The sequence below is a fragment of the Chelonia mydas genome, chromosome 14 (genome assembly GCF_015237465.2).
Source record: "Chelonia mydas isolate rCheMyd1 chromosome 14, rCheMyd1.pri.v2, whole genome shotgun sequence".
NCBI lineage: Eukaryota > Metazoa > Chordata > Testudines > Cheloniidae > Chelonia > Chelonia mydas.
Genome location: NC_051254.2, coordinates 38,151,728 through 38,161,320, shown reverse-complemented (window position 1 = coordinate 38,161,320; position 9,593 = coordinate 38,151,728). Strand labels below are relative to the sequence as shown.

Genomic DNA, 9,593 nt, shown 5'->3' with positions numbered 1-9,593 from the left:
GCCACCCCTGGTATAGGGAGCCTAGGCCCCTCACTCAGCTTTGTGCATTGCAGGGCTGTTCCTGTGACCCTCCAGTGCCCAGTGTCTCTTGATAAATGTTGTCTCTGATATCAGGGCCCAGCCTTAGGGGTGGATGGATGGGCGACCACCCAGGGGCTCCGTTCTATGGGGGGAAACCTCTGGTGCAGGGTGCCCCTCCTGCCCCTGCTGCTCTGCTCCCGTTTGCAGCCACCACTACTCCTGCACCCCCGCCTTGGAGCCGCCCCTGGCCACCCTGTTCCTGGGAACCTCCTGTCTGCTGTGCAGAGTGGGGTGGGGGTGGACTAATAATGGGGTGTGGGGACAGGAGTCTCTGCTGCTGCTTCTGGGTGAGGAGTGGGAGCTGCTGCTGTCTGAACAAGCCTTCAGACTAGTGAGTGCTGAGTTTAAAGTGACAGTGCGCTGTCTCTCTCACACACCCACACACTGTCTCTCACTCCCCAGATACACACACTCTCCCCCAACACACACGTGTATTATTGTTGTTGTTACTTCCTGTTGAAACGAGCAAGGCACCTATGTTCTCTGTAATTTTATTCTTTCAAAGTTGGTTAGGCATTGCAAGGCTGTTAGTGCAGGGTTGTTTTTTTTTTTGGCTGGTCTGCGCATTTCATAATTTTATTTCTCTCTTATGCTTCAATTTAATTCTTTGAGGAGTGAGTTCTAAAATGCCTAACCTGTCCTGGCTGGAGTAATTCTCATTATTACTTTTATTAGCATTTTGTGCTTTGTCATTCATTACTTAAAGTGGTACAATCCACTAATAGTATCCTCCTAGAATGTAAATTTAGCTTGTTCCCACCTTAGCAGTGCCAGGTTGTTGTTTTTTTAAATTAGCTAAACACATAACTTTAGACACTGTGCAGATGCAGGTTGCTTATTTACAAAGGGTATTTTTATCTATAAAATAACTTAAAATTCACACAAAAATAAAAGTTCCAAGTCTGATACTAATACCAATGATGGAGTCAAAAGTTAGTGAGTCACGTACATGACTGTGATCAGTAAACAAAAATGCCAAAATAATTGGAAAAATAAATTCCCGTTCCTAATAAAAGAGAGAAAAACCTTAATCATGTATGTCAAAATTAAGTAAATACATTTTTAGTGGTGTGAAAAACAGTTAACTAAAACGGAGTAGATAATGGCAGTAACACAGAATGTGCCTGTTAGAGAAATTAAGCAGATTTTATTTATGTCTACTAAAGGTAGCGTACAAAGTATCAAACGTGTTTCTGATACTTTTGTAAAGCTCCGGAATTGATACCTCAAGACTTGGGATTGGGAATATTTTGCTCTATTATCTCCTGATTTTTCTATATTGACATATACTCAAAATGTGGCTTTAATTGCAGTTTGTAGATATATTGTCTTTCTTTATATAGGAATTAGATACAGGGCTCCTGTCAGCTAACTCCTAATTTATCTGCAAAAAACCTAGAATTTTCAGGTGCCTAAGTAGCCCCTGGAATCGGAGGTGAAAGTGGGCTGGTGCAGGCCAGTACGGTGAACTGATAAGAACCAGCTGCCGGTACCGGCCTGTACATGGCCAACATTTAAGCACTTCCGGGGCAGCACTTTTAACATCGCTGCCCCTTTTGCTTGCCCATACCGGCACGGCGACTGTTGGGGGGAAGCAAAAGGGGCAGCTGCCCTGGAGGGGCCCCAGGAATTTAAAAGTCCTTAGTGCTCCCAGCCGCTGCGGCAGTGGTGGCCATGAAGAGCTGCCTGCGGGAGTCTGGTCCCCAGTCACATCCCTTCCACCCCAGGCCCTGCCCTTTCCTGGGGCCAGAGCCACCCCCCACCTTGCCCAGGAGGGACCTGGCATACCGGTAAGTCCCTCTACTTACTTTCACCCCTGCCTGGAATCACGCTTAAAGTTTTCCCCACCCCCAAAAATCTGAAATGGTGCCCTTGGTGAGCCAGGAGTGGCCAGAGGGTGGTGGGAGGGCCATGGGCTCTGGCAAGATGCAGCCCCCATGTGACAGCAGGAAGCCCTCAAATTAATCTCCTATCCCCTCCTCCTGGAGTCACAGCTCTCCCATTTGGTCTTGCTACACCTCACACCAAGAATACAGCTGGGGTGCATCCACATCATTTCCCAGTGACTAGTGACAGCCTCATGGGGGCAGAGTTAAGGGTGCACTGGCCTGTACCTTAATTCTGTATTTCTTGGTTTTCAGAAGTTTGAGTTTTGATGAACTCAGACCAGGTGGGGGAGATAAAATCTTTTAGGGGACCAACTCCTGTTGTTGAGAGAGACGAGCTTTGGAGCGACACCAAGCTCTTCTTTAGGTCTGTGTTGCTGGAAAGCTTGTCTCTTTCCCCAACAGAAGTTGATCCAATAAAAGATCAAACACCATCCACCTTGTCTCTCTCATAGACCGGGGCCAGCACGGCGGCAACAACAGAGCAAATCACTTCTGATGACCTTGCTGTTTTGGAAGGTCACGATCTTCAGTGGGAAACTGTCACTTTATGTTAACAAAAGGGGCTTTGTTGTTGTTTGGGGTGGGTGGGTGTTTTTTTGCCATTTAGTTTATGATATTCAGCAAAAGCTTTTCTCTTTTTGAAATCATGACTGGACTGAGAGTCTGTTGTTCAGGTGACCCAGTTACCTGAATCCAGGCCTGATTTCAGAGAGAATCTGCTTCCTGCTTTTGCTGAGTCTAGTCAACTAAATAGAAAAAAAAAAACCCCCCAAAACAAACCCCCCCCCCCGACAACAACAAAGCCCCTTTATGTTAAATTTTAACATAAAGTTCCAGTTCCCCCCCAATGGCGGCCCCGCAGGACTGGGGCTATGTCTTTCAGAGGAGACTCTCCCCTCCCCCCGGGACAGGGGTTGGACTGAGGCAATTTCCAGTGTTACTTTCACTTTCCCCGGGCGAAGGCTGCGAGCCGGGCGCACGTTTATCAATCGGAACAAACCCACGTTTCTGTTCACAACCTTCCCCGGAGAAGCCCCGAGACAAAACTGCAGCTCCTCGCTCGCCAGAATGAGCTGAGCCGCATCCGTGACCGCCGGGAACAGTCACCGAGCCTGGGACTGTCCCAGCCAGAGGAGCGAAGTCTGACCGCACCCGGGAGATGTTAAACTTCTCAGAAGACCCAACCAGGTGGGTTAATTTTGCTCCAGAAAGACTGTTTCTAACGTCTAATACACGATCCTTATTGCTTGGACAGATTATTCCAAACACAAGGAGTAAATAATCCTGTGAGAATTTGTTTCTCTCTTTATGGGAGGGAGGAGGGACAGCTCAGTGGTTCAAGCATTGGCCTGCTAAACCCAGGGTCGTAAATTCAATCCTTGAGGGGGCCTGTAGGGAGCTGAGGCAAAAATTGGGGATTGGTCCTGCTTTGAGCAGGGGGTTGGACTAGATGCCCTCCTGAGGTCCATTCCAACCTTGATAGTCTATGATCATTTGTTTCTCTCTTTATGGAAACTTTACAATACCTGTACATTCAAAGTGATTTACTGTCAAATACATTGTGGGTTGTTTTCTTAGTAATGTAACATGAGATTTTCACAGCTTGATGAATTAGTACCTAAAAGGTTGTTACAAGGAGGAGGAAGGTAAATTGTTCTCATTAACCTCTGAGGATAGGACAAGAAGCAATGGGCTTAAATTGCAGCAAGGGGGGTTAAGGTTGAACATCAGAAAAAACTTCCTAACTGTCAGGGTGGTTAAGCACTGGAATCAATTGCCTAGGGAGGTTGTGGAATCTCCTTCTCTGGAGATTTTTAAGAGCAGGTTAGATAAATACCTGCCAGGGATGGTCTAGATCAGAGGTTCTCAACCTTTTTCTTTCTGAGCCACCCCCACGACATGCTGTAAAAACTCCATGGCTCACTTGTGCCACAAGAACTGGTTTTCTGCGTATAAAAGCTAGAGTCAGTGTTAGCGGGTAGCAAGTAGGGCAAATGCCTGGGACCCCATGCCACAGGGACCCTCATGAAGCCACATTGTCCCATGCAGTGGGGCTTCAGCTTTCTGCCCTGAATCTTTGCATACCTCACAGGTTAAGTCATATTGGGCTAGATCCTCAACTGGTGTGAATCAATGTAGCTGCTGCACTGAAGTCAATGGAAATATGCTGATTTACTCCTGCTGAGGTTTTGACCCATTGTGTCCTTAAGATTCAAAAATGTGTGTTTCTGGTGAACTTACTTATTATTCAGCTATCTGGTTCATTTATTTTTTATATTTGACAGTGTCATACTACAGAATTGTCATTGAAGTAAGCAGGGGGTTACATGCACAATTCTCATTAACAGTAGTATTTTTCTTGGGATTTTGCAATGCCATTGCCTTCTAATGATTCGTAACTTTCATGCTTATGCATGCACAAACCAGAAGGAATAGGACTGAAGGAGGGCAAAGGGAAATTACCAGACTAAAAATACTGGTCTTACCACAAAATTGTGCGTAGCCCAAGCAACGCCTACCCCGGTATTTAACAACACTTCGTGCAAAACTGAAGGAAAGCATCATCTTATCTACTCTATCAACAGTTCCTTGCTTTGCAGTAAGGTTAAAGTCCTCCTAGATAAACTGATGCCAAAATAAAAGCCATATCTTAAAGAAACAGTTCACCTTTTTATTTAGGGACTTATTCAAAGTCTATTGAAATCAACAGGTGTCTTTCTGTTGACTTCAATGGGCTTTGGAACAAAGTCTGAATGCTCTTTTGTAAGAAAAAAAATCAAAGAAAAAGACACTTATGGGCAAAATTCTTCACCTTCTGAAATTCTGGTTCTCTGCTTCCCTTCATACATAGATTTCCCAATGTCATCTGTGGTAATTCAGTGCACACAGGGAGAGCAGGATTCCAGATAAAAGAACCATCATTCCTATGGGAAAGGAGATTTTTATAGACTAATTGTCCTTTTCTTTTTGACTCAGTTGCCCACATATGTCATTTCAAGTACACAATTACTTGGGCCATTGTCTACCTGCACAAATAATGTCAAATTTCTCGTTAGCACTTCTGCAAATGATCCAACATTGCTAGAAAGGCTGATCTTCCATTGTTAAATGATTTTACAACATTTGTAGATGTGCTGCTCTACTTCAGTTCTGGCATATTTGATATAACATAATGACATTATAACATGTGAGGGTCAGGACAGCGTGAGAATGAACTCTGAGGTACGTTTGAGATCACAGTGAGGGGTGAACTCAAAAGTTTATAAGGTTAAGTGTAGTTTGGAACCAAAAATGTGGATGCTTGTAGAAACCAATTCAATGTATTGGGTCTGCAAAAATGGGCTGTAAGTGCTGCGCTGCCTCTGTATCAGTGTTTTGACACTTTCAGGAATTAGAAAAAGGTAGAATGTCACACTGGATCCCTTAAAACTCTAGGCTCCAAGTCCCTCCGCTGATAGAAATCAGTGTAACTGTTAGAGTTGGTTGAAACATTTTCAACTGAACATCTTTCCACTGAAAAATTTCCTTTTGCGAAAGCCAAAACATTTATCAGGAACATAAATTATGATGAAGTTTTCAGTGGTAACATTTCTGAGGTTCAAGGTGGACTCTCCAATCGCTTACAGAGAGAGAAAAACAACAACCCATTTTAACATAATTCAGTTTCACAAAACAGTTCTTTTTTCATTCCAATGTGGACCAAAACCAAATTCTGAAACCTTCAAAGTTGTTGCAAAATTGAATTGTTTTTCTCCATCCATCTCTAGTAGCTACATTAACTTTCATGGTGCTATGCTGAGTGAAGCCAGCTGGTGACCTGGGCCCACCTGTTATGCAGGAAGGCAATGTCTATTTTAGAAGGATTCAGGGATTTAATGATATTCAGTGGAATTCACTTGAGTGTACAGGTGGAATTTTAAGGCTCAAAGATTGTATATTAAAGTTTAGAACCATACTGTAAGCAATCTTTAATACAAAGAACGAGGCGAGAGAGGCCCCTGGGGTTCGTCTACACAGTCCATGGCGCTGAGCCTCCCAGCCTGGGACGACAAACTGGAGCTTGCATTAGTGCTCTAAAACAGCTGTGTAGACAGCACTTTGAAGTTGGGGGGAGGTGAAGCAGAGGGGTCCCACATCTCAGGGGAGTGCCCTAAGTCCTGGGATAAAAGTTATGCGGGAGCTCCTCCTCTCTCCCTCTCTTCTTAGCTCCCCACTGCCCCCAGGTGTTTTGTCTGAACTTGCCTGCAAGGCCTGATCCTTTAGGCATACTCAGAGGATGCTACCAGACTGGACCCCACCCACTGGCGGTGGGTAGGGGAGGCTTGGGGGAGGCTGAGTTTCCCCAAATGGCCAGGCATGGCCCCACCCACACTCCACCTCTCAGGGCTCCACTTCAGCAGAGCCGCTGGGCAGATGGAGGACATGGGGCTCCCCACAGCAGCCCAGGCTCCCTCTTAGCACAGCCTGGCTTTGGCTTTCAGTCTGGCCAGGGGATGGGACCTCAGGGGGAAGAGGAGGAACAGTGGGCAGGGCATGATCAGCTCCTCCACTCTGAATCGCAGCCCCTGCCTCTGTTGCTTCCTGCCTTCCCAAGGCTACTATGCCCATATTAAAAAGTGCAGAGACCATGGCCCCCCTGGACCCTCCCGGATCTGGCACCACGGCTCTGAGTGAGTTTAGGCACCTATAGGATTCATTAGGAATTTTCTGCATTGAAGTGCTTTTGAAACTGAGACTTAAGCATCTTAAACAGGGACTTTGGTACCTGACTGAATGTGTGTATCCAGGGTGACATTGTTATCCCGTGAGCAAGTTCACATTGCTCTGTATTTTTTGTGGCCACAGAGCTATGGAAGAGAGGGTAGCAGGGGTGATTTCTGGTCCTGTGTTTAGGGAAGGTTTGGTGACGTGCCTGCGAGAGAGGCAATGTAACATATTGTGAGACAGATTGTTCTCTGCCGTGTGAAAAGCCTCATTTTCATGAGCAAATCTTTGGGCATGGTTAACCCAGGGAAATTATTTTTCATCACTATTTTTGAACAAAATTATTTTTGTTTCATTTTTACAATTCTATTTTTTAATGAATCAACTCAAAAGAATGTCTTTCATGAAACAAATGGAATGGAATAAAAACTAACATTTTCTTTATTTATTTGTATATTTCCACTATCAACAAAACAATTTATGATCCAGAGCGGAAGCAGAGAGAACAGAAGGCTAGAGATCCCAGCAGCCATGGCCTCAGGGGCTCCTGTATGGGAAATCCAAGAGAAAACCAAATGTCCCATCTGCCTGGAATATCTGAGGGACCCAGTCACCATAAAGTGCGGGCACAACTTCTGCCAGGTCTGCATCACTCAGTACTGCGAGAAATGGGCAGAGCTGGACTCTGAGCCCTTGTGCTGCCCCAGTTGCAGAGCCCGAATCCCGAAAGGGACTCTCCGAAAAAACTGTCAGCTAGCAAATATAGCAGAAAAAATCAAAGACCTGGATTTCAAACCAGGAAAAGAGAATCTGTGTGAGAGACACGGCAAAGCCCTGGATCTGTTCTGTGATGAGGACTGGGAAGCCGTCTGTGTGGTTTGTTGGAGATCCTCAGAGCACAGATCTCACACGGTGCTTCTCGTGGAGGAGGCTGCCCAGAAATACAAGGTAGGAAACACTGTGGATCTGGGAAATTCTTTCTTTTTCAGACTCAGTCTCTCAGAGCCACAGAATCTCCTAATTTCCCAGATTTTCTCCCTGATCTCTGGAACCACCTAAATCTCCCCACCCCCCTCAGTCTCCTTCCTGTGGGCAGGTGCAGGGAGCCTTGGCCACTGATGGCAGGCACAAAGCCTGTCATTAGGGAGACATGGGGCCTGGCTACACTTGCAAGTTAGAGCACATTAAAGCATCCACAGGCACCCTAACCCATCCACACTGGCAAGGCACGTCAAGTGCCTGGACTCTGCAGGTGGAGCGCTCCTGGTAATCCACCTCCGCGAGAAGCGTAACGCTTGCTGCGCCCCGGCTGAAATGCCCCAGTGTCTGTGTGAACGAGGTGTTGCATCACTGCGCTGCGATCGGCCTCTGGAAAGGTCCCGTAATCCCTTTAAGTCAAGTGGCCACTCTTGTCATTGTTTTGAACTCAGTGGGCTGTAGGAATACGGATATCCCCCTTCAAAGCTCCGTGTCCAACAACCGACTGCTTCTCCGCTCCAAGACAAAGCAGGCAGTAGTGTGGAATGCTGCTCGCTGTGCCTGTGTGAGAGAGAGGCGGGGGGGGGGGTGTCTGCTGCTGTCTGAACTGACAAGACAGCCTGCTGACACGCTCTCAGCCCCCCAAAACCCCCCCTCTCTCTCCCCACATACACACAACACACTCCCTGTCACACTCCATCCCAACCCCCCCCGCCCCGTTTGAAAAGCACGTTGCAGCCCCTTGCTGGGATATCGCTCCCACAATGCACTGCTCTCTGTAGCATTGTAAGAGTTCCTAATGTGGCCACGGCAGTGCGCTTGTAGCTGTCAGTGTGGACGCACGGCAGCGCTTTCCCTGCTGCGCTCTCCGAGGGCTGGTTTAACTCCCAGCACTCTCTATCTGCCAGTGGAGCCAGGCCCGTAGGCACTAGGGCTCCATGGGAGGCACGTTCCTCACACACAGGGCTGAAGCAAGATGTGTCCGTGCTGCTGCCAGGCCAGGCATGGAAGGCATGAGCTGCGCTCACCACACCCCTGACAGCCGGGGCGGCGGGGATCAGAGGCCGGGGAAGGCAATGCCTTCCCAACCTGCCAGGCGTAGCCCCGCCCACACTCCGCCCCCAGCCACCCCCCAGCTTCCGCCGCGGCTCCTGGACCCTCAGTCTCCTGGGGCTGCCTGGGCTTCAGGCTGGGGAGGCTGGGGCCGCGCGCCATCCCTGTGCTCCAGGGCCAGGGAGGCTGGGGCCGTGTGCTGCCCGCTCAGCGGGTGGGTGGGAGGTTGGGGTTGCTCAGGGGCTGGGGGCCTGCCCCCATAGGAACAGCTGAGTGTAGAGGCTGCACAGGGGGCAGGAGGGAAGAGGCTCTGAAATTGTTCTCTGTGAAGAGGATCTAACTTCAATGTGTCTGGTTTCTCGTCTGTCCTGGGCTCACCGAGCTCACACGGTGGTTCCCATCCAGGAAGCTGTCCGGTGGGACAAGATACAGAGTTGCCGTTCAGTCTAATGGGTCAGAGCTTTGGGTTTTAATTACAGGTTAACGGCATCACAAGTTGCCTGACACCAGGGCTGCTGACAGACTTGCCAGGCCTCTGGGCAAGGCTGGGGGGGGATTGGGGGGGCAGCTCTGGGCCTCAGGAAGGGGCAGAGCCTCAGGGAGAAGGGGCGGGTCTGGGGCTAGCCTACCCCAGGCAGCCCTTCAGCACTGCCCAGGCCGCGCCGCCTGGGGCTCCAGCGGCGATTTAAAGGTTCTGGGGCCATAGGTGCCAACTTTCCCCGGCGCCGGTGGGTGCTCGTGCCCCTCCCAACCCCGGCCCCACCCCAACTACACCCCTGCCCCGCCCCTTCCCCGCTCCCATTCCAGCCTCTTCCTCAAGCGCGCCGCATTCCCCCTTCTCCACACTCCCTCCCAGCGCTTGCCACATGAAACAGCTGTTTCGCGGCA

The 9,593-nt window shown here is 48.6% G+C and overlaps 2 protein-coding genes across 2 annotated transcripts in view; both read left to right on the top strand.

Moving 5' to 3' along the window:
* LOC102938961 (zinc finger protein RFP) overlaps positions 1 to 9,593 on the top strand; it is a 31,538-nt gene that overhangs the window by 12,133 nt on the left and 9,812 nt on the right. The window lies entirely within an intron of this gene.
* The window catches only part of LOC102942663 (tripartite motif-containing protein 10), a 66,913-nt gene continuing 60,186 nt past the window's right edge, over positions 2,867 to 9,593 (top strand). The window contains 1 exon segment of the mRNA XM_043528192.1: positions 2,867 to 3,158. The gene's annotated coding sequence lies outside the window, so the exon portion shown is untranslated.